Raw genomic sequence first — 25,127 nt, 5'->3', positions numbered from 1 at the left:
GGGCGGAACCAGCGGGCTTACGGAAGGCTGGGCGGAACCAGCGGGCTTACGGGAAGGCTGGGCGGAACCAGCGAGCTAACGGGGCGGCTGGGCGGAACCAGCGGGCTAACGGGCGGCTGGGCGGAACCAGCGGGCTAACGGGACGGCTGGGGCGGAACCAGCGGGCTAACGGGACGGCTGGGCGGAACCAGCGGGCTAACGGGACGGCTGGGCGGAACCAGCGGGCTAACGGGACGGCTGGGCGGAACCAGCGGGCTTACTGGGTAGCCGAACGGGAACAGGAACTCAGGATACAGGGGAGGTGCCCAGTCTAAGTCCAAGTCTACATCATCCAGCTCCCTTTGCAGATCCAGCAGCCCCAGGTGGATGATCAGCTCATCCTCAGCCGATGTGCAGTAGGCGGAGCTCCACCCGCGCCTCATCGCAGTCGGCTGTCTCCACCGCGGGGAGCTCCGTTGCTGGCTCGCGCACCTGGTCTGGCGTATCACGGCTCGGGTCCTGTTACGCTCCACGACTCTGTCGCTCTCTCTGGCGATGGGTCCGTGGTCGGCGCTTGACTCCGCCCGTGTCAGCGGTGGGCTCAGGCTGGGGCTCGACCTTGCGGTGAAGGGATGAGTTGGGCTCTGGATCTGGAGTGGGGCTGGTGTCGTTGTCCTCAGGCGCAACCATCATGGTTGATTTGCAGGACACCAGCACCCACTCGGCGTCGCCGCGAGGCTCTCTCGAGGACCGCTCCCGGACAGCTGCGCTTGGCTGGAGGTGTTAAGTCCGCGGAAATAGAGTTCGAGCAGAGAGCAGTCCGGGTAGCGAGAGTCGTTGGCCAGTTCGAGGAATAGTTCTGTATAGTCCTCGAGAGAGCAATCCCCCTGCTCCAGCAGGCGGATGAGGAAGTTCGGGTCTTTAAACTGGGCAAACATGGCAAAAACAAAAATATAGGGGGAAAATACGCCGCTATTTACTTCTTTATATGGTCCGAGCGTTCTGTCACGGTTGCGCTTTCGAGAGACTGAGGAGACGAGGCTCAAAATAAACTTAAATGGATTTAATCTCAAGAATGACAAAATAAAGATATAAAGGCAGGCAGGCAGGTAGAACAGGCAGGCAGGATAAACACACGTAAAGACATCAGGTAAGGACCTCGACGCTCGGACCAACAGAACTCAAAACACAGGACTTAAATACACAGGGTAATTGATTTAGACACAGCTGATGACAATAACATAATTAACACAGAGGGAAGGCAGGGCACAGGGAGCACATGGCACGAAACGAAAACATAAACACAGAGTCCAGAGATGTGACACATTCTCTTTAATGGAAAACATAGTGCAAATTGAGCGAATTGGAAGGAAATGAAACATACAAAGCAGTTCCATCTGAGCAGAGACAAATGATGAACCTTTTAAAGTACCGGATAGGAGGAGCTGTTAGGTTGGGTAACCAAAGGTGATCTGAGGATCCTCAGCACTGTAACGTACATTTGTTAAATGTGATATTGATATGCTCCTGTAGTTCCTGATTGCTAATATCTGGATATATCAGAGAAGATGGCTCATTCCCAATGGTAGTGGTTGTGGATTGGGAAGGATTTGAGGTAATAAACCATGTATGGGATCCAAGGGATGAGATTTGCTTTCTTAACGGGCCGTGCAGATTGCCATTACTCATGCCTGACAAGGTAAGTCTCTGATGTTACCATGTCAGCCTATTTTAGCAGCATAAGCTGTTGTCATTATGGAAGTCGCTACCAGGGTGACCTGAGTATTTAAAACAAGCCCCAAAAATGTTTCCGTCTCACCAAAGTGATCCCATAGTCATCAATGTCATCGGCGCAATGTGTGACGGAATGTTAAGTGACCCAAGACACTGGGGAACAAATGCCGCAACAGCTTTTAGGACAAGAAAATTATATTCATATTCAAAAGATCTCTGTTTGTGCAAATATGCTCCCTTACGGAAAAAAGAAAAAAAAAACAAAAAACTGTTAACTGTGCAAAATGTTTAAAGTAAGAAATGAAAAGTCACACCAGAATGCATAAAGTGGCATTTATGAGAAATACTTTCAAATTGTGATTTTTAATGAAAAATAACACAAACAGAAGGAATAAAGCTACATTTGTGAGATATAAGGCCACATTGTGAGATTTGAAATCACAACTACAAATAATAAAGAATTACAAAAGGATAGAACTAGTATAAAGTATGAAGAGTAAAAAAAAACAAAAACTGGTAGTTGTGAGAAAATGTTTCGGAATAAGAACGTCATACTGGAATATATAGTCGCATTTGTGAGAAAAAAGTCACATAGTGAGATATAATACCACAATTAGGAAAAATAAAGTCGCATTTGTGAGATATGAAGCCATATTGTGAGACATAAAAGTCAAATTGTGTGATATAATGTCACAATTAGGAGAAATAAAGTCACAATAATGAAATAAAATATCACATAAAGTCACATTTACTAAAACTAAAGAAATAAAATAAGGAAATTCTGACTTTTTATCTCACAGTTGTGACTTTATATCGAACAATTGTGAGAAATTACCAAAATAACCTTTTTTATTTGTTTCCTCAGCGGCAGAATATGACTTACATATTCTGTATAATGAAGGGGAACTATTTACTGAAATCTCTTCTGAAATGTAAAATCTCATTAGAAGTTTTATTTTTACCTTTAGGGTAATATGCTCTTTTTGCGCCATCATGATGGAGTCGGACCCTTGCGTTCTTCTGCACTGCTGCTCTGCCTTGGGCTGTGCTCTCCATGAAGGCGCTGATTGTCCCTCCGAGCCACCATCTGTTCTGATGCCATTCTGTCTCGCATAACCTTGGCACGCTCAGATTCCAGAGCAATGGCCTTTTCCAGCAGCGACAGGTTGCCTTTAGTCATGTCGAAAGCTTCATCCGAACGTTCGGAGGCCACTGACGTAGTGTCCTCATCCCCTTCCTGGGCACAGCTAGAGGGGTAGCCTCTTGAAGCAGGGCTGAGCTGCTCCTCCAGTTTCATCAGATTGACCATGTCTGAGTAGTTCCTCTCAAGGGGTCTGTGCTGGTCCATATGGCAGCTGTCATACCTGGGCATGTGATGCATCGGAGGCTGCTGCTGATGCTGCTGCTGATGCTGATGTTCCACCTGGTGGTGCACTTGGTCCTCCATCGTGGACCGGTCCGACGTCTGGGTCTCACTGAGTTTGCGGGCCAAGTCGAAGCACTGGTTACGCAGACATTCCAAGCTACTGAGACACACTTCCTCCTCGCTCTCCTCCGTCTGGCCCGTCCGTTAGTGTGACCAGCAGAGCCAGGATCCCGGCGTCTGCGTATCCGTCGTCGGGAAGCACAGCCCGTGTCCCTGGGCGAGAAGCTTCAGGAGTCCACTGTCTCACGTACCACATCGCTATCCAAATCGACACTCAGCTCTCCCTTATGGCCTCCTTGTTCGCTCCCTTCATCTTCATCCTCGTCGTCATCTTCACCTGCACTGTTGGAAGAATTGCTGTTCATCTCTGACTCAGTCATTGCCTGGTAGGCGGCATCCTCTGCGATTTTACCAAGGTTGAGAAGAGACTTGGCCACTAGCTCGTCATAATTCTCATACTCCTCATTGTTAATGCTGTTGTTATTGTTATTGTCCTTCTCAACTATTTGATTGGATTTTGATTGTCCACCACTAGAGTAATTGTCGTCTGAAGAGAAAAAGAGAACAATTTGTTGGTTAAATGCGAAAAGGAATTTGATAACCCTTTATTCTGACGCATTTTAGACATTCTGCTTGCTGTGAATAACTTTGCAAATATGTCAAATTACAATCTAGTATTAGAGGAGAGTCTGTGTCTGAATATTACTTTGATGTTCCTCCAACAGACATTCTGACTATAAATAAATTTGAAAAGTAAATGTCAACATATTCTACTAACCCTAAACTAACTGTTTACGGACACTCTACTAATACGCTAGTGAGACTTAGTTGATGTGTAGTTGCAAAGGTACTTTGTAGCACTTATGATTCAAAAGTTAGATAATCAAAATAAAGTGTAACGTCAAAGGATTAGTTCATTTGCAGAATTAAAATTAATAATTTACTCGCCCCAATGTCATTCAAGATGTTCATGTATTCAGTCAAAACGTTTTTTATGGAAAACATTCCAGTATTTTTGTCCATATCATAGACTTGGAGACCAATGGGTCTTATCTCGAGGGTCTTATCTCTTTATTTACTTTTTAACCACAAATCTCGTCCTAGCTCTGCAATGCATGTCCCTGACTTCACGCATTACATAGTAACGTTGGAAAGGTCACGGCGCAGCAGTTCTTTGTCTGTGCACTTCACTTATAAAACGTAAAGTAGGGTGGAAAACTCCATCTCATTTTATCCTCCAGCTTCAACATCATCTGACATAATCGTTTTAACTTTTTATTTGTAAAAGGCGTTCGACTCTAAATGCATGTTCGCTTTGTACACATTGGGTCGGTACTTCCATTTACATCAAGCGTAACCTTTGCAACGTCACTATGTAATGCGGGAGTTGAGCTAGTTGAGCTAAAAGTGTATACTTTCTATATATGTATATGAAGAGAAAATGGAGGTGAGTAAATTATCAGGAAATTTTATTTCTGGAAGTGAACTAATCTTTTAAAATGTTCTAAACAGCTTCAAAAATACATCCTCAAATGCGTTGCGCACTAGGGCCTTCCACCCTGTGAACAGCAAGCGGCTTGTGCGGCATGATAAATTCACAAACGAAATGTCAGTCCTCTCTATAATCTGAAGCGGCCTGAACACTATCATTATGAAAATGTAACGTCTCATGAACGATAGCATCGATGCAGCAAATCTAAGACAAATGTCACGCCAGGGTTTCACGTACAGCTCGATGACACAGGTACAAATTGATTTAAATAATCAAATGCAATTTAGCAAGATGGTAACTGCCACTATGCTGCTAAAATATATATATGAGTATTCTGCAAACGAGACAGATGAATTTTAGAGAAACTGCAATAATGCACATGAATCATCAGGCAGCCTTTTAAATGTTTTACCAGACATATTCGTGTTCGATAACATGTAAGCAGCACAGGCTGCTCTGAAAGCTTCTCAATTGTACTGAAAAGATTTTAGTGTTGCTAGTATTTGGGACAGAGGCGGATGAGACTGCAGGGATAAGCAGCGGATGAGGTGCTCTGTTTCTGGAGCCAGAAATATCCTCAGGAGGAGCCCATTTTCACCAGGGAGGGGTGGGGGGCTGAGTGTATTTGACACCTCCTGGAACGGCGTTGTGCGTGTGTGGAGGGGGGCCAAAGTTAATAACTCAGAGAGCCTCCTCTCTCTATTACTCTGGAAGCACTGTCACAAGCGATTGAGGACACCAGAGAATGAGGGTGAGACGCATACTAAGGAAACAGTCACATCTGCTTTCCCTCAGTTTCGAAAGGGGAGTTGGATTGTTCCATGCTGTAAAAATTCACATTAATTAGGATGGCGAAGGCCGGCCATTCTCGGCAGGGTGTATGTAGATTTCATTCTGATTCAGCAAATTACACATACTGTATGACTTGAAACTAAAACAGGCAATTTAAGAAATAAAACATTGACTTTAATGACTGCGTACTCTGTCAATTATACTCTGAAATGTCGGTTGACCTACAATAAGCTGCCCTTGATTCATATTTCATGAGGCATTCTGTGTGTCAGTGCAACTACATGTCTTTCTGTAGATTTTAAACATTACATTTCCTACTGACCTTTTCCAGAATGTTTGTATAACCAAGGAAGAACATTTAAAGCTTCTTTAAAAATATTTCTGTATGAATAGAATACTTTTTTTAACAATATCAGACTTTACCATCCAAAAATGAATAAATATACATATCCACGAGTTAATGAATCAAGTGAGAAATGTCTTTAGAATATGGTTAGAAAAAGCTATGTTAATTATTCAAGCATACACACTTTTTTATTTCATGTTCTAAAAACGTTGTCTCTATAACTACACAAACATTCTGCAAAATGTTAGCAGAATATGCAATAAAAGCCTCACCTTGCTGATGACTCTGATGATTTTCGTAGTATTCCTCTTCTTCATGCTCATCTTCATCGTCCTCCTCTTCATCATCGTCCTGCTCTTCATCATCCCCATCCTCCTCCACAACTTCCTCATCTTCTTCTACCTCCTCCTCCATTTGCTCTATCTCCTCTACTTCCTCCCTCTCCACCTCTCCGTCTTCCTCTCCTTCCTCTTCCCTCATCCTCTTCTTCCTCTCCTGGTTCCTCATTGTCATCTGAGCACTCCTCTTCCTCATCGTCCCCTTCCTCTTCTCCTTCATCCTCCTCTTCTTCCACTTCCTCTACTTCGTCCCCTGTTCCCTCTCCTCCCCTCCTCCATGGCCTCATAGCTTTCATACATCGCGGGCTCTCCATCAGCCATGCTTAGAAATGGACGGCGTTTGGAAGCTGGCTCCTGTGGAGGTTTCTCTTGGGTTTTCCTTTTCTTAGCCAAGGGCATCCATACACACTGCACAACAAAAAGAAAACAAAACCAAGAGAATTATGCGCAACGGTTCTGAAAAATTACCTTGAATCTATGAAGAGCGTCTGTGCCAAAGCTCAGCCCTCAGAGATAAGAAGTATTAGAATTGTTTAAGACATAACAAAGCATTAATAACCACTGGCACATTTATTCATGTAAATGCGTGTGCTGCTTGAACTCTGGTCCCACAAGACAGTGCTATTCCTAAACCGCCAAGACTCGTTTATGAGACTCATCCTCCAAAATATAAACAAGGCTTGAAACTCATTCTAGCCTTAGCCCTCAATTATACAAATCCCATAATAATCATTAGGTTTTCAGAAATTCAACTTTAATTGCACTAAAACAGCATGTGCAATTATGTTTGGTTTGAATGTGGCATCCTTTGAATCAATTATTCAGTTTTCATACAAAATAGGTTCATCTGTGGCTTTATGATGAAGGTTGACCCCCAGGCTTATATACCTAAACAATACATTTGAGAAAATCAAGGGGTTGAGTTTTTGGCTGATTCAATGATGTATAATCTATGATAATGTGCAATATGCGAGAAAAAAGAAAAGTGTTGTGTTGCTGAACATAATCTGGCTCCTGGGGACAATTATTACCGAACTGCAAAAAAAAAACAAAACAAAAAAATCTTTAATACATAAAGTTGTCTATTTTTTCATTTGCCATTAATCTCAGAAATAATTCAAATATATATTTACATATATTCATATATCTGATACTGTGATTTGGAGCTATTACAAGGACGAAAGAACACCGAGGATCTTTTTTCAAAGTGTATTTCTGATTGCTAATACTTTTATTCATTTAACCTTTTCCTCAAGCTTCCTTTAGGTCATAACCTCAAGCCTTCAGCTCAGTTAACAACTGGGAGTTGAGATTCGCAGTAGAGTGAGGCTTTGTAGATAAACTGGGTTGCCTAGAATCAGAAAAACAAGCCATCACACACGCTCACACACATTTTGAATGACGAGAGGACAATCAAAACGTGAGCTGTGTTTTTATAACCTGTTCTTGCGGCTCTTGTGCTTGGTCAGGACTCATCGGACTGTGAAACATTCTAAATTCAGATCTTTTTGCAAGCAGTTATCTTTCTTATACTTTCTTATCCAGATACTGCATTAAAGTGCACAAGCCAGAAAATGTGGAGCGAGGGCTGCTGCCAATAAAGATTTGTATGTAACTTATAATACTGTATAACCGACGAGGGTTTGGCCTGAAAAACTGGCATGGAAATCAAGTTTAAAACAATAATATACCATACTTGTTACAATTATGACTGCAATAACACATCTGTGGTTGGTATCAGTCACATTATGTAAATTAATTTGATTAAAATACTATTTTTGAAATTTCAGCAATTAGTATTAAATGAAATAAAATGTAAAAATATGGTGTAATATGGCACAAATTAAAGCAAATCCAGTTCATAAAATAATCATTAATTACTATTGCTGGCTAAAAAATTATATAGATTTCTCAATTTTTAGCAATTCTCATTTTTAGAAAACATATTGATTCTAAAATCAAAAGAATCGATTAGTCTAGCCTGTAGCGCAGATCTCATAGAATAAATGGCTATAAGCTTTTTGCTTTGTTATTTTTGATCTGAAACAAAACCACAGATTTAAAATTCTTGCCATTTTATTACATTACTTAAACAATAAATAGCGTTTTGGCACTGTTTAATGTGTCAGATCATCAGTTTCAGCCTGAAATAAACATGAATAAACATCTCAAATACCACCATCCCAAATCTGTATCTGTATGTGCTTCAACCGTGAAAAATAAAAACAAGCAGAGCATTTTGCTAAATAATTTGTTTTAATAAATAAGCCAAGATTTTAGCTATCAATTAAATTGGATCAAAGCAAATTGGAATAGAATTAAATACTATTAATAACTATTATAAAAATATAATTGTTAATTTTAACCTTCAGTATTATAATAATGTAGTACCTGACTCTCGTGTGTATTATACAGCATTAGTTGAGAGATTTTTGTCCCTTGAATAAATTTGGTATGTACTGTACCTAATATATATATCCAAAATAATCAATATTGAATTGAATTGAATCAAAACGGAAATCAAATTAAATCAAAAGCTTCACAATAAAATCGAATCATGAAATTTGTGTCAAATTAATTACTATTAATTACTACCTATTAATTACTCTTTGACAGTAGTAATAATAAATGTAACAATTACATATTCTCTACACTGTCCATAAAATCCCATTTTTCAACCTCATAACCCTACAACGCATCAGTCGGCCTTTTGGTGTGAGGTGCCCATTTTCTCTTTATTGTTTTATTGTTTGAAGCAGGTGCTGGTTATAGAGGCTGTGCTTCTATGCGATGGTGTGTTGTGCGGGCAGGCAGCCAGCGTGCCTGTGTGGGTGAGAGCGTTTCGCGAACGACTCGGAATGACCTTGGACACCTTCGCGTTTCCCACTGGCAGGCCACGCCAATTAAAATTCCACAGGTAATTAAACCACATTTGAATACGGGAGCGGCGGAGGCAGGCTTTGAGTGGGACTAAGGTAATTATGACCGAGAGAGAGAGAGAGAGAGAGAGCGCGAGAGAGAGAGAGAGACTGTGTGAGAGAGAGAGATCTGTGAGCCTTTCAGAACTGCCGGGAGAAATAATGACTTCAGTCAGACAGCTCCTGGTGGACAAATCCTCTGATGAACTTGACTAATACCAGCAATGGCCAGAATATTAGCCCGGACCTGCTCCGTTTGATCATTTCCACAGCAACCGTCATAATAACGCTGCAAATATTGCTCTCAAAGTGGCGGAATGATGAACGAGAATAATTTCTCTGTCTGTTTCTAAAAACACGCGATTATTTTTTAATTAAAAGTCTTCAAATACTCGTTCTGTTACAATGAGGGGTCTCAGATTAGCCAGCAGAAATGCTCTTTGGTTTTAATTGGCCCGAATACCAAGAGCACGTTCAGGCTGAGGTCTGTTGTGGCACCAGGTACGTTCTCGCAGAGTGTGACACTATAGGGCCGTGGAGGCGAATTCAGCAGCTACAGCTGGCTGTTCGTGTTCGAGTTGCCATAGGAGCGTGCGGCTCCTCTGCGCTCCTACACTGCAGCATCCACAGGCATGCGTGGCAAGGCGCTGTCACCATGGTGATCTCCCCCTCAGGAGTGGGATTTGCCATTTGAGCAGACAGACAGAGTGAGAGAGAAAGAGAGAGAGAGAGAGAGAGAGAGAGAGAGAGAGAGAGATCAGTGATTCTGAGCCTGACAGACATCTCCCTGCTAACCTCCCTTCATTCTGCGCCCTCCCAAAAAGCAGAACAAAGAAGGTGCTGGTGTTGTGCATTCTGCAGGGCTCTTTCTGTCTCTGCAGCTCAGTTGCCTTCTCTGTCACTGCGGAGCCCGGTCCCCCTCTGCCTAAAAACACGCCGTGCAATCACACTACCACACACACACACACCGAGAGGCTGTTTGCGGTGATTATGTCCTTGGCGGTTCAATTTACCGCAGAGGCTCGTCAAGTCTGACCCTGGAGCGGGGTTTTACATCTCACCGTGATCTTCGGAGGCATAAGTCTGCCATTCACTCAGGTTCGGATCTACCCGAGATATCAGATGTGATGCAGACAGAGGGAAACTCTGTACTTTGGTGTTGACTACAGGATTTATCCAATGGGAAAAGCAGCTCTCTTAGTAATAAAGATTGCGTTGCATGGGTAAACATCACACAGATGCGCGGATACACACATCAGAAACTTATGTGTGTATAGCAAACTCGAGTCTGTCTAAAATAGCCAGGATTGTATGAATTTTGAGCAGAAATTGCAGTGCAAGTAATAGGTGAGAGTGCAACTGGATTTCTGAAGGATATTTCAAAATATTTTTTTTGTTTCTTCACAAACCAAAGACATTATATTGAAAACACAAAACACCTGACAAAAAAATCCAGACCCCATTATGAAGGCATACACAAACAATGATTCGGTATGAATCACCCATAAAGGTCGCTTGCTATATTCTGAATGAATCAGTGTTTTTAATTATTCAGGTTAGTGGCTGATTCAATGACTCATAAGATGGCTCAATTTAGAAGAGAATGATAACACACTGTCCTTAATATTTCTGTTGTATGAAGGCAGAATTAGCAACAGTAGTATTAGGTGAAAATATTCAGTCAGTTGTTTGGATTCTAAATGAATCTGTGTTATAGAATGTATGAATCAATGAATGACTCATAAAGACAATTACTGATTTTCGAATACTAGCTGCATGCTAGCTTACTATTACTTTTTATGTTATATAAAGACATGGCAGAATAAGTAAGAGTAGTGTGCGATAGTTTGCAATTCTGAAATCAGCCAGTCATTTCTTTTGTTCTTTAGAGGTTTAGTTCACCCCAAAATGAAAATTCTGTCATTAATTACTCACCTTCATGTCATTCCAAACCCATAAGACATTTGTTGATCTTTGTAACAAACATTAAGATGTTTTTTAGTGAAATTAGAGAGCCATCGAACCCTCCATAGACAGCAATACAACTGAAATGATACCAGATCCAGAAAACCAGTAAAGACTTAAGTAAAATAGTCCAGGTGACATCAGTGGCTCAACGTAAGTTTTGCGACGCTATGAGAATACTTTTTTTCGCGCAAAGAAAATAAAAATAACATAATTTACTATTCTTCTCTCCCTGTGCCATTATAGACAGTATAACAACGCATCGTGCACGTTTTGCCTAGGCATAAACAACCGCATGAAATTACATTTGTGCGCATGCTTTCTCCTCGGATGTAAACAAGGTTGCTTACGTTAGGTATGTTAAAGCATAAGTATGCATTGTGATACTCTCTAAAATTACGTAACTCAGGGGAGAAGATTGGTTGAGTAAATTATGCAACTTTTTTTTCTTTCCACAGAAAAGTATCCTCCTAATATCGCAAAACTAATGTTGGGCCACTGTGCCACTATGTCACATGGACTGTTTTACCAATGCATTTACTACGTGTATGATCTGTGAACAATTCAGTTGTATTGCTGTCTATGGAGGGTCAGATGGCTCTCTAAAATAAATAAAAAAATCTTTATTTGTGTTCCGGAGATTAATAAAGGTCTTACAGGTTTGGAATTACATGAGGGTGAATAATTAATAACAGAATTTTCATTTTAGGGTGAACTAACCCTTTAATGAATTCATTTTAATTAATGAATCATTTAAATGAATGATTCAATGACCCACTCATAAAGTCAGCCACTTTTAACTAATCAGTGTAGTTAAACAGATCAATTGAATAAAATAATGACTAACATACAAGATAGTCACTTGGCGCCGCCTACTGCCATTTCATTATAACCCACAGATAGAGTCACTGTCTTTTTGGAACATACAGAAGCGGAGTGAAACAAACAGCGTATTAATGCGGACTAAACATTAACAATAGCAGAGTGCTGCACAGAATATGAGAAGCAGAACTGACCACAATATGAAAGTATTAGAAGTTACAAAAATATTTAAATACGAAACATTCCAATACAACAGCTATAGTTAAGAATACAAGATTTTACACTTTGAGGTTATGAAGTTGGAAATATCCTGTTGTGTATTGTTTAGCGCTGTCTGAATACAGTATATGAAAGAGACATCTGGCTCAGCCTCACAGTTGAATTAACAGTTTGGGCGAATTACAAACCCCTTACAGATAACAAACAAGCCCTCGGCATGTATAGCTCAGATAATTTAGAATGACTTGACGAGCATGAAGCCAACAGACCGCATAGACTGCATCCCGAAGACCCATCAAAAAAAGCGAGTGAGTGAGAAGAGAAGACAGAGGACAAAACTGCATGTGCCGCCCACACAGTCCAGAGCCCATCTGTTTGCATGCTGTTGGTGAGTTACCGGCACACAAATATGATTTCTGCATGCTACATAGAACGAAGGTGTAAATTATGGCCTAAGGCTATAAATGAACACCATCTGCAAGCGTCGATCATGCTAAATCTCAATAAACTCTTGAGTAGGGAAAAGACAAAGGCATCCATCAGCTGCTCTGTCTCAACAATCGAATGGCTGTGGTCATAGTTCCATTGACTTCCATTCAAGCCAGAAGACATTAATGTTGATAAAACACTCCATTAGTGCAAATAGCATATTACATGTGAGTGGTTCTTAAGTAACCATTGCAGAGACTCTTATTTTTTCGACCTCAGAATACTTTGTTACTGCAAATTTTGAAAGTGGCACTATTCCCAGTACTAAAAAAACGAAATAACTAAAAATGGAGATAGCAGCTCTAAAAATACGCTATGGTATTTTCAAAAAAGAAATGTATTCTGATGATTTCAAAGCCATTAAGGTGGTCCCTTCTTCGATTCGATTCTGTGAATATCGGCATTTAAACACATCTGTTTTGTTTTAACCGCTGTGAATTTTTATGAATTGCAATTTGTGCCACAACCAAACAGCTGTTTGAGAGCAAAGTTGAACTGCGTAACTCATTAATGTTCCTTTCCCAACAGTCATTCAGGCCATTTCTCAATGAAGTCCCGGCTGAATCAAACTTTATACTTTGAGAGCTCTTTTATCTTACCTCATTGCCTCATATTTAAAAAAAGAAAGAACTGACTCCTGTGTATATTGTTTATTATCACAAATATATACTTATGCTTAATTTAAATGCATAAATTTTGCAGTTTTTCGTGGTCTCTCCACAGGCTTTAGTACACCATGCTTTTTCCGTCCTTAGCCATGTATTGGCCTTTCACACTTCACATATTCCCTTACAAAACACCACATCTACATTGTCTCTTTGTTTTTCTGGTGGGAGAAAATACAATGGTGGATGAAAGAGGCTGGCATTAAAATCTGTGCACTGTGGCTACCACAAAGGAGGAGAGACCAGACTTGTGTAGAGCAGGGAAAGCAGGCAGGGTGTTATATTGATGGAAAAAAAAAAGGGAGAGAGCGAGAGCGAGAGCGAGCATATACGGCTATACCATTCTCTGGCCGCTGCCACCAGCTCTTGGCTCAGTTCCCATTCTTTTAGTGAGTGCTACCTGTCAAGCCCTGAATTATACAGCCCTGGGCTTCAGCCTACGTGAGTCATCCATCAGAAAGGGAGGGAAAGAGAGAGGAGGAGAAAGAAGACTAAAAAAGAGGGATGGAAAGAGAACACTGCAGAAGGAGTAAGGGAAAGGTAGAGGAACAAAGAGCCAGGATGTGGGGAAGATAAAAGGAGGAGGAGCGGAGAGAGGAATAGAAAATAGGAAAGTGGAACGAGAGAGAGTCACAGATGGAGAGGAGGAGGAGAGAAAGAAAGAAAGAGAAAGAGAGAAAAAAGGGGCACTAAACATGATTTGCACAAAGCAATTACTAAACCCTGTTAAAATCATAGCAGTCACACCTGTACTGACACATCCTCTTATTACGAGTCTTTGCGTTTGTTAAAAGGAATACGTTAAAAAGGAGAATGAGCAGATAACGTGTTTTTAGGAAGAGTATGCAACGCGCGGACGGTGTAAAAGTGGGTATTTTGAGATGTTATTTCTAACATATTAACACGAATGCAACACTATTGGTCCAGTGTAGCAGCACATTACATTTATAAATTTGTTTTACCATTTTTTGTTTAAAAATTATATTTTAAGATCTTAATTTGCCCACTTTACATTTAATCTACTGGGCAAATGTCCCAATCTATAGTTACCTAATTTATTAACTGCAATAAATTAGTTATTAGGATAGTTTACATCCGGTTGGTCTTCACTGCAATATTTTTTTCCTTACTATACGTAGAAGTACTTGAGGACCGGCAACTGACCAGCTATCTCTTTAAAGCAATGAATAGTTTCATTAGAGGGCGAAAAAGTTCCCCAGAATTGCTGTGCTGTGACTTATGTGCATGCTGTGCTTCATGCGTTGCGCACTATTAAGAACAGACCTGAAAAATGTTGCTACTGTTACTGTAACTTTAGCAATTTTACAGTTTTAATTAAACACTAGAAACGCTTAATTTACTACTGTAACGTTGTCTATAGCGTTGCATATTAGGTCAATAATCTGTTTCACTCCGCAGACACTCGGAGGTAATGGCATTAGATCTGTCAACTTTAATGTTAGTTTAATATTAGTGTGGCATTTGTCTTATTGCTAGGCCGATTGTTTAGTACTATTTTTATTTTTAGCAAAAGCATTTCAATAACGTACAGTAACAATTACAATATGACTTTAACGGAAATTGATATTTCATGTCCTATTTGGTGACACTCATGTAATGAGCAACTGATTTATTACTAAATAAATCTCTTACGCAGAAAAATATGCAAAACATTTTACCTTCAAGGGTACAACAGCTTGTCAGTAGGACAGTATCCTTGAAGGAACAACTTTGTACTATCTACCCTTAAAAGGTGCATATTAATAAAGTGCATCCTTAAGGCACTCCTATGAACCATTTAGGGGTAAATAATGTACGAAGTCATCTCTTTAAGAGAACTAACCCCGTAAGAAGCCGTCATACATCCCTGAAGTTAAAATATTTTGTGAGTTGTTTGTGTGTTATGAAGCGCAAAAGGCTGATATACACATCAGCCTTCTATAATGTTTTGCCCTGAGAGGTCATTACAATACGTAAACTTACAATGTATACATTGCATCAGTTCATCCCCCCCATCAGAGCAGCTATACATTAGGGGTGTGCGCCTCTGCTGTGATATAACCCAATGTATGCCGCAGGAGACAAACGCTGTTGTTGTTTTGTCATTATTACTTTTTAATGGAGTGGTAAAGGGCGGCAGACGCTGCGTAGCCTGCCCAGGTAACGCAGTGTCCTCATTACAACCCTGCCATTCCCACAATGTTCCCACAAATGCCCCCCAAATGTTAGCATGCTCTGACAGCACAGTCGGGCGCCGTTCTCTCCCACCCTCTCGTTTGGGGTAATTCATCACTCTCTCGCCCTCTCTCTGCCTTTTCAGTGAGAGGTCTGCTGGAGGTACCATTTGTCTGTTGCAGAAATGCAATTCTGGTTGGTGGTTCACAGGGCTTGGCTGATGAGGTGACACAGTAGACGTATCCATCAATCTTTTCTGTTCTGCCTTTCTTGTTTTGTATCTTTCTTTTGAGGTACAGTAAATAGCATCAAGAGGAGAGACTGTTAAACAAGGAAGCTGAACAGACTGAGAGTGACTTCGACAGCAGTTGTCAAATCAGAGGTTATTACCTTCGTATGCGAGGAAACTGGTGCCAGCCCAATAAAAAGCTAAATATTTAAACCGCTCAGCTTATATCAGTGTTAAAGTATACACATTAATTAATTCCAGTTGCCTGTTAGTTATACGGTGCCATTTGTATTGCTTCCACAATTTGTCCTCAGAAAGGCTTTTTGTCAAAGAAACAAACAACACAATCTTGCTAGACACTTGACAAGCTGATTACAATATTAATGATGTCGTGCCTATCATCACATAGCCCCCATGTATCCCTTATGTATGCTAATGAGAGTTAGCAACAGACCCATTATCCATTTATATCTGTTTTTAAAGGGACAGTTCACCCAAAAAGGAAAATTCTTCATTTACTCACCTTCAAGATGCACCAAACCCATAAAGACTTTGTTCATCATTGAAACGTAAAATATCAATTTAATAAAATCTAGGAGATTTCTACTCTTCCACCTGAAAGTTCATTCCACCTAAATTTTATCAGCTCATAATGAGAGAAAAAGAAACCCATATAAATCAAGTGACTTAATAATCGTTTAGATACACAACATTTCGGAACCTGGACCAAAAAAGTGTCAATTTATGTATTTTTTTCTGAATAAATAAGCTTTCCATTGATGTATGGTTTGTTAGGATAGCACAATATTTGGCTGAGATATAACTTTGAAACTCTGAAAATATTTCCTTTTAAGTTGTCCAGATGAAGTTCTTATCAATGCATATTAGTAATCAAAAATTAAGTTTTAATATAATTCCAGTAGGACACATTTACAAAATATCTTCATGGAACATGATCTTTACTTAATTTTTGGCATAAAAAAATCTAGAATTGTGACCCATACAATGTATTTTTGGCTATTGTTACAAATATACCCCAGTGGTTTTGTGATCCTGGGTCACATATAATACACACATATAGCTTAACAAATACGGTAAAGGATGCTCAACTTGATCTGAGAACAACCACTGGTTCTTTTAATGAGCTCTATGTATGTTAGTTGATCAGTGCTAACTGTGAACCTATAGCCTTGAATTACACAGGCTCATTTTTGAGTGATCTATCTCTTTAAGTCAACAGCAGCTACATTTAAAGAGGTAGAGCTAACAGCCCAAGCAAAAAATTCTAATACTGAGGCCTAGTAATGTACTGTAAGTACTGAAGCAAACCATTCCATTAAATTATTTAATTATTCACGATACAGAAAACATATCATACTTTGTTAAAACGCTTCACTTCAGTAAATGCCAGCTCTGTTTCATTGCAGTTTCACATCTTTTAACAGCACTTTCACAACTTTTGGCTGGCAAAAGGATGTATGTGAAGAAAAAAATCTAATTCAATTGACTTAATTTCGCTATTGGTCTTGAGTTTTTCTGTAAGTGGCTAAGAGCTTTCATTCTCGCAGACGTTCATGGCTGGGCACACATTCATATGAATGAGATTTTGGTTCTTACCTCCTGTGTCGGGCATATTTGCCGCTGACATGTCCACTGCCATCACATCCAGGTGTGGGACAGCTGCAGACGAGAGGAATAATTAATACAAGGCTGACGTCACACATGCGCGCACAGAGAAACACAAACGCTCGTTCTTGCTGACTATGTTCGAAGAGTGGCACATCAGCCTTCATTACAGATTTAGAGAGCTCCCAGTGTCCTCCAGGCCGATGACTCACCAGGCTCCATATTTCATATTTTATATTGTATATCACTCTCTGGCTGCTCCATTTAGGTCCACAGCCAGTTAAAAGCCATGAGGGAAAACATCCAAGTTTAGAACTGCTGCCCCGCTCGAGCTCAGGGTCAGAGCAAACCAGTATCCTAGTCATCAGCATAAAACTACCCACATTAGTTACAGTGTCACTGATAACCTAACATATTCATTAAGCGTTTGCTTTTATTGGCAGTGGTATTTATGTGCATATCAAAAGTCACATTTGTGAGCGTGAGCAGCAGCACAAGTTCAAAAGCATCCTCGAATTGTGCATTCACACAAAATAAATTAAAAAATATACATTTTTGTAATACTTGTATTACTGAAGGGAAGTATTTATACACTACCATTCGAAGGTTTGGGGTCAGTAACATTTTTTCAGATACTATTTATTTAGCAAGGACACAGGAAAAATATTTAAAGTGACATTAAAATCTTTTACAATGTAACTGCAGATTTCTGGGTCACATAAATGCATTTTTTTTACTTTCTATGTTCTTGCAAAATATAAGTGACAGAAAAAAAGACATATAATAATAATTATAATAATTACAAAATATTTCTGTTTCATATAAATGCTCAGTCTGATAACACTAAGCATCCAACAAGCATTTTAGAATGATTTCTGAAAGATCATGTGACAGTAAAGACTGGAGCAATTGCTGCTGAAAATTCAGCTTTGCCATCATAGGAATAAATTACTTTTTAAAATACATTAGAATATAAAACAGTTATTTTAATTGTGATCATTTATCACAATATTCCAATTTACAAAAACTGCTATTAATGCCAAACAATTCAATGATAATATAATATAATACAATCTATTTAAACCCTCCGTAAATCATATATTAAATTTGTCTGTATTTCTAGATTTTTGTATATAAGTCTCTGATGAAGTAATAAATAATACAATATAAAGTTATATATTCGATCCGCTTGTAGTTTGGAAAGCAAGCTTCCGAATTAGTAGCTTCCACAAAACTGCGTTTAGTCTTGAAATTGAAGTCAATAGTGCATGTTTTAAACCTGAAGCTATTTTAAGCTTAAAATGTAGCAAAAGAGTACATAATTGAGCGGGAACATGTCTAGCCTAGCACAAGAGTTGCATCTCCCTTGATGATGTTGGCTAGGATCTGTGTCTGATCAAGCTGGTGACCCATCAGTGAGTGTAACTGGTGTTAAAGATGCCTGCAGCTACAGGCCTGGACCTGCTGATGAAGCAGATTGCCCTGGTGATTGGGAAGGAGACAGAGAGAGAGAGAGAGAGACAATAGAGGGAATTTTTACTTCTCCTCTCAGTCTGATACCATAATAAAGATGACATAGTAGAGAGCCGCCTCTGGAAAGCGGTCATAGCACACTCCACAGTCACACACCCTTGTGTCCTTGCCGCTGTCATTGTAATTGGACACGTAGCCAGAAAATATAAAAAGAGCCTTTTTAACAACAGCGTGGGTGTTAAACCATTCTTAATGAGGAAAATGCTGCCATTTAGGAGGCCTGTAAATTGTGCTTAAGGGAAAGATATGCAGGGGAAATAGTGACGGGCAGATATGAGTAAAACGACTCACTGCCCTGGAGGAAAAGCAGGCCATTCACTCTCATCATGATGCATGATTTCATTAGGAGTGCAGGGATATTTACTAATACTAATTGGGAGAATCATATGTTCTCACTGAAGGCAATTAGTCTGAAAGGTCTATTTATAGGTTCTGCCTGTAGTACCTGCCATATTGGATAAATCACATCGAAAAATATCAATTAGCAAAATTATACTTAGATGCCACCTTGAACAGAAATGCACTTCATGCGTCATACACCTGTTTTAGTCTTTAAAGACAGAAAATGCAAGGTGCGAATGCATCTGTGAGCAAATGACGAAAGTACAATTCCTTTTTTTTAAGTTGGCACTTGTACTAGGTAACTATGAATTAGACATGTAAAAACAAAAAAAAATCAAGCTTATGTGCCACACATTTCTGGTTTTAAATTAAATTTTAAAGATTACATTTCTAAAGAGAAATTATAAAAACAAAATGCATGAAACTTACTTAAAAGTTTGAGGTAGTAATATTTTTTAAAATTACATTGATTAAAAGTGCTTTTGTTTCACATGAACGCTGTTCTATATTTATCAGGAATATTAAAACATATTTTCCGCATTGATAATAATAACAAATGTTTCTTGAGCAGCAAATCAGCACAATAGAAGGATTTCAAAAGCTCTTAGTTTAAAATGGCTATCCTAGGAATTAATTGCATTTAAAATAGTAAATAGTTACTTGAAATGGCAATATTTTGTAATATTACTGTATTATTTTAGAGTATATAAAAAATGCATTTTAAGTGAAAATAGAAGATTTCTTTCAAAAACGTTACAGACCCCAAACATTTGAACAATACTGTATATTGTATACATTTTTGGAATTATGACATTGAGTTTTTTACCAGTTAAATATCCTGTGTAGCACATCACATTATGAAAGTAAATTGGTTGCGAACTGTGTTGACTTTAAGTGAATGTATGCAGCCTGACCTGAACAGCTCTTGTGCAGCCTCCACGGCAACTGCAAAACAATAAAAGCAAGAACAATGAGTGAGGAAACATTTCAACATTCACCACACAAAGAAATCATATTATTATGAGCAGACTAATTTTCTGGGCTCTTCTGGTCCACCTGTCTAATCAATAGTCTACTGCTGACGTCAGTGATAATTCATGAAAGGCATTAAAAGTCAGTTATGGATTGAAAGTGGGGAAACGGAACTGACCATTGATTAAGACTATAGCTAATACCATGTGAGTGCGTTGTACCTCGCACACCTTTAGATCGTGTTCGATGACGCTTCTCGGCTGCATCCACCTCCATCTGGAGAAAAGAAGCAGCAATTAGCCTGACCTCCATCTACTATCAACTGTGAAAGCAAGTGTAAAGGCAATGATGTCTGCAGCAAGCACGGCTTTGAACTGCACTGAACTGCTTGAGAGTCAGATCATAGATGATAAAAGAACGTGTTTATTATGAAAAATACAGACTGTGAAACACGGATAACTATTGGTGGTCATGCAGTACGTGGTTATCATGCATCGCTGTTTATATTGCATGCTGTAAACATGTTTTTGTCTTATTCTGTTCCCTAGTTGTAGATCAGTTTATAATGAACACGCATTTGGTCAGTTCCACTGGACGCTAAACATTGGAAAACATTACACCTTTGTGTTGTACAAAATGCTTTATGCTTTTTTTATCAAGAAAAACTATTATTTACATACATAATGTCATTAAGACATTAATACATAAACAAAAACACATTTTTTAAGTACTTTACTTCTTCTGTAATACTTTGAAGATTGCAAGATTGCTTCTCTTGCTCATTAGGGATAAAAGATAATTAAAAGCAAAAAAATAAGGCTGTGTTTTCTTATGACTTGAGAAACTTTACACATGAATGTAGTAAGCGTTTGATGCTAGGTGCATTCTGGAAATGACCTAGCAATCTCCTGGTTAGTGTACTGTACTTACAGATTAAGTCTTGTAGCGCTAGAATGGTTTGTATAATTTAGATTTTTTTTCTGTTCAGTAAACAAAGCAGCACAAAATATGATTCAACACGAACTATCATTCAAAAATGTAAAGCCAGTAAGACTTTTAACTGTTTTTGAAAGTGCAAACACATTATAAAAATTTAAAACTGCTGTTTTCTATTTTAAAATCGTATTTTAAAATGCAGTCTATTCCTGCTGGATCGACACGTTATCATGTCATCATGGTAAATATAACTGTTCAGTATTTTTATGGAATCCATGTAGTCTCTCATAACCAGACCTTCAGACTAACAGCAGAAGCTCTGAGGAACTTTGTCTGCTTTGACTACCAATCACGTTTCATTTTGTGACGCGTCATGTTTAGGCGTGTGGAAATGTTGCCACAAATACGGTGTGTAAAATCTCAAACGTATTTTAAAGATTCAATACCGCGAACTTACATACAAATATTAAATATACTTTTGAAAATGCAGCATTAAGTTTATCCTGATAAGTGCGCGTCATCACAGTTGTGTGTCTTTCACGGCTTTCTACTTTTGTTAAGGAGTTCGGCGTCACAGCAACTTTTTTTCCAGGCGGAACATTAAAAAACGCGACACACACATCTCCAGGAAATCCTGTATAATTATCCAATCCGACGTCGACTTCAAAACTCCTGAAGTATTTCCAGATAAGTGTGCCATATGCGTATGTGTTTAGCCAAAAATTGCAGCTTTATTGCCCAGAACAAAGTAAAAGTAAAGCGTCTTACCTGAGATTTACTGGTTGATGGTGGGACAGATGTGTTTTGTGAGGAGCGCCTCCTGTGTGGTGCGATTAGGCAGAATGGTCCGCTGTGTGTCCCTCAAAGCTGTTCCTCAAAACTCATTTTCTGTTAAAGGAAAAGAATGCACCATCATTTGTCATGAACTGCAGTCGCGTTAAATCTGCAAACTGATATGCGGCACTCTTATAAGAAAAGACATACAGATGTCTGAAGCTATTCGGGGCCTCCATTATCACAGTATCACAGCGAGGAAAAAAACAAGCAAAAATCTGTCATTCTGCTTTTGTTTTATAATATAATAAGTGACAGGGGCAGCTTTTTAAAGTTTAGGAACATGCATCGTTCATAAGGAATAAAGTCACCTATATTTATTTTTTCTGTTTTGAGGGAAATATGACAGTCTTTAAGCCTTTGTGTACAAAAGCTAAATCGCTGGGGAGTTTTTATTTTTTGAACTTTTTAAAATAAGGAAACAGAGTCGGTATTCTTTTCTGAGGTGCTTGTTTATAATATAATATGAAGTAATATATTATTTAATAATAATATTATCATATAACATAATGCAATACAAACAATGAACTTTTCTTTCCAAAAACTGTTTTTCAGCCACACACACTCTAACATATTGAGTGCTCCAGTCCTCTGTCAACAAGCTAACACTTCTATCTCATGCTCCTTGCAAATCCTGTTAATGTGTGTGCTGGTGCACTTGTGTGTGTGTGTGTGTGTGTGTGTGTGTGTGTGTGTGTGTGTGAGAGAGAGAGTGAGAGAGAGAGAGAGAGCGAGCAAGAGGAACAGATACAGATTCGCATGTGCATGCAAGTATTTGTCAGCTCAAGGCCAGTGACACAAAGGGTGCTCTCCAAATGCTGGAGATGTCTATTGAAAACCTTTCAATGACAGAAATACAGACTTGAACAAATTTCCTTAGAAAGATGGATCTTTGTGCGTAACACCTTCTCACGTCCGCCTCACACACACACAAAAATGCACTCGCTCTCACGCTGCCCCTCTTTCCGCTGATAGATCGCTCAATCACTCACACTGGGGCAATATGGGAAGCTCTCATCTGAACTTCACTTGGTCAAATCAAAGCATATGAGCTCCAGCTGTCCCCAGTGGCAGCGATCTGGCCCAGCTTGCTTGTAATTGGGGGAAAACACTGTTTAGTATTCATGCCCAACACCCTTCTGTCTCACATAAAGTGGGACATACAGCTTCAAAATCTAATTCTCTCTCTCTCTCTCTCTTTTGAGAGGAGAAATATGGGCTCTTTTAGAAGAGTCTGCAGTCTCAGAGCTCTGCATGTCCTATCCAAAAGCAACGTTTCCCCATGCAACCCTGCATACCTGGCTGCGCCTCTCACGTTACGCAGTTTCAGTTACGACAGCAGATAGCCTCGGGTTTATCTGAGCTTGCTAAGGATTTGATTTTTAAGGTTTAGTTCACCCAAAATGAAAATTCTGACATCATTTACTCAACCTAAAGTTGTTCTGAGCCGCCATGGCTATGGCTTTTTTTTGTTTTTGAGGAACAAAAAAGTGATGCATATGACTTAAATTCAGTTTTTCTTGTGTTGAGGAAAAAAGTAGTTAAACCTTTTTTCTCAAGTCAGATCTTTTAATTTAATCATTTAATGTAGTTCACAAAGCCTGAGTTCAGGAATCAGACTGAATCGGTTTGAGAGTTCAGCTTATTGACTCAATGATTTGGTCACAGCATTAAGAGCTCACTGGAGGGAAAATATCAATAAATTAACTTAAATGCTGTCTTTTCCACACAAAACTATTATATTATTTGGAACACTGTAAGTATAGTTGTATGGACCACTTTTTTATGCTTTAATGGTTATCTTGCATCTTTTGTAAATCTTAGAAGATTTAAATGAATTATTATTAAATTTTATGGAAAGTTTGACAAAGTACTGTTGTTTTTACAAAATGTGCTTGCCAGAATATTTAGGTAAAAAAATAAAGTACAAAATATATAAACAACTTCACAAAACAACTTGTAATTTTTACATTTCAAAACTGCTGTAATTTACAAGAAAGGGAAAAAAAGAAAACATTCAACTAGTGAATTCAAAAGCCATTTTCAGTTGAATTAGCATAACTCAACTTAATTTTTATACTTTAACACATACCGATGACTAAAATAATAATAACACAGGTGGTAAAGAGAAAGGCACATGATGAATTTTAACTTACCTACCTATCTTTTTTCAATTGTGAAATAATGATGAAACTTTCATATTACATATTACTTTTTTTTTAATTAACAGAATGTCAAAATAATTTTGCAGACTACAATCATTGTGCATCAAAAAAAATAGTTGTGGTCTTTCAAGAGAGTAGAGAATCTTCACAATTTTAGCATCAGACCAAACTCTTCCAAAAAAAAAAAAAACCCTTGCCCAGGCATTCGCCTGGCAGGACTGTTGTCACATCCCATTCATCTAAAAACTGCTCCAGATGCACAGCACCACTGTGAGCCTCTCCACCCCCACGAGAGTGTGTGCATGTGTGTTTGTGTGAGTGTGCATCACGCCCAGTCATCAGGAACAGAGTGACCTAGTCAGAGAGACATGACCCTACAACCCTCAAGGCTCTGCATGCAATCTCTCCAGCTAATTTCCCCTCAACCCTGCCTAACATCACCCCGCCGGACAGTCCAAAAAACACTGAACGTACAAATCCAAAATCATATTTACTGTCGATTCATGACACATGTTTGTCTGTTACGTTAGAGCGCTGGTGTCAGTGACCCTGAGATTGGTCTGGATTTATGTGGTGTGACCGGTCAGATTTGCTTGGCTGGTTGTTGCCTGGCCCCAATTCAGATGGCATCATGTCTACAAGAGCCCTGAAACAATCACGTCATGAGACATTATTCATTTTGCATTCTCTGATTTAAAAAAAAACGTTGACTGCGTTCAGTATGGAATACTTGCCTACAATAGCGCACTGAACACTGCACATTTAAACTTTTTTTTTAATAGTTAAAGAAACAGTAGACGTTATTCATCTACTATCTTTTTGTCATTGCTATCAGCTCTTAAATGCAAGAGGGTGATACATAATTAATGTAAAATTCTTAACATTTAGAGCGTGATCAAATAATAAGTGATAATTAAGGATATTACATTTGTTACCTACTGTTCCATGGTTTGGGGTTGATAAGATTCTGTTGGTAATGTATGAAAGGCACGTCTTATGCTCATCAAGCAGCATTTATTGGATCCAAAGTACAGTAATAGCAACAGCAATATTGTGGAAAATAACTTTTCTGTTTGGGAATATTTTATAATTTAATTTATTCCTGTGATGGAAAAGATGAATTTTTAGCC

The 25,127-nt window shown here is 39.0% G+C and overlaps 1 pseudogene; it reads right to left on the bottom strand.

The window, feature by feature from the left end:
• Positions 1 to 25,127, bottom strand: part of LOC122324636 — a 55,732-nt pseudogene that overhangs the window by 18,546 nt on the left and 12,059 nt on the right.

Source organism: Puntigrus tetrazona, chromosome 20 (assembly GCF_018831695.1).
Source record: "Puntigrus tetrazona isolate hp1 chromosome 20, ASM1883169v1, whole genome shotgun sequence".
Lineage (NCBI taxonomy): Eukaryota > Metazoa > Chordata > Actinopteri > Cypriniformes > Cyprinidae > Puntigrus > Puntigrus tetrazona.
Note: the sequence above shows the minus strand (reverse complement) of the source record. Positions and strands in the feature narration are given on the sequence as shown.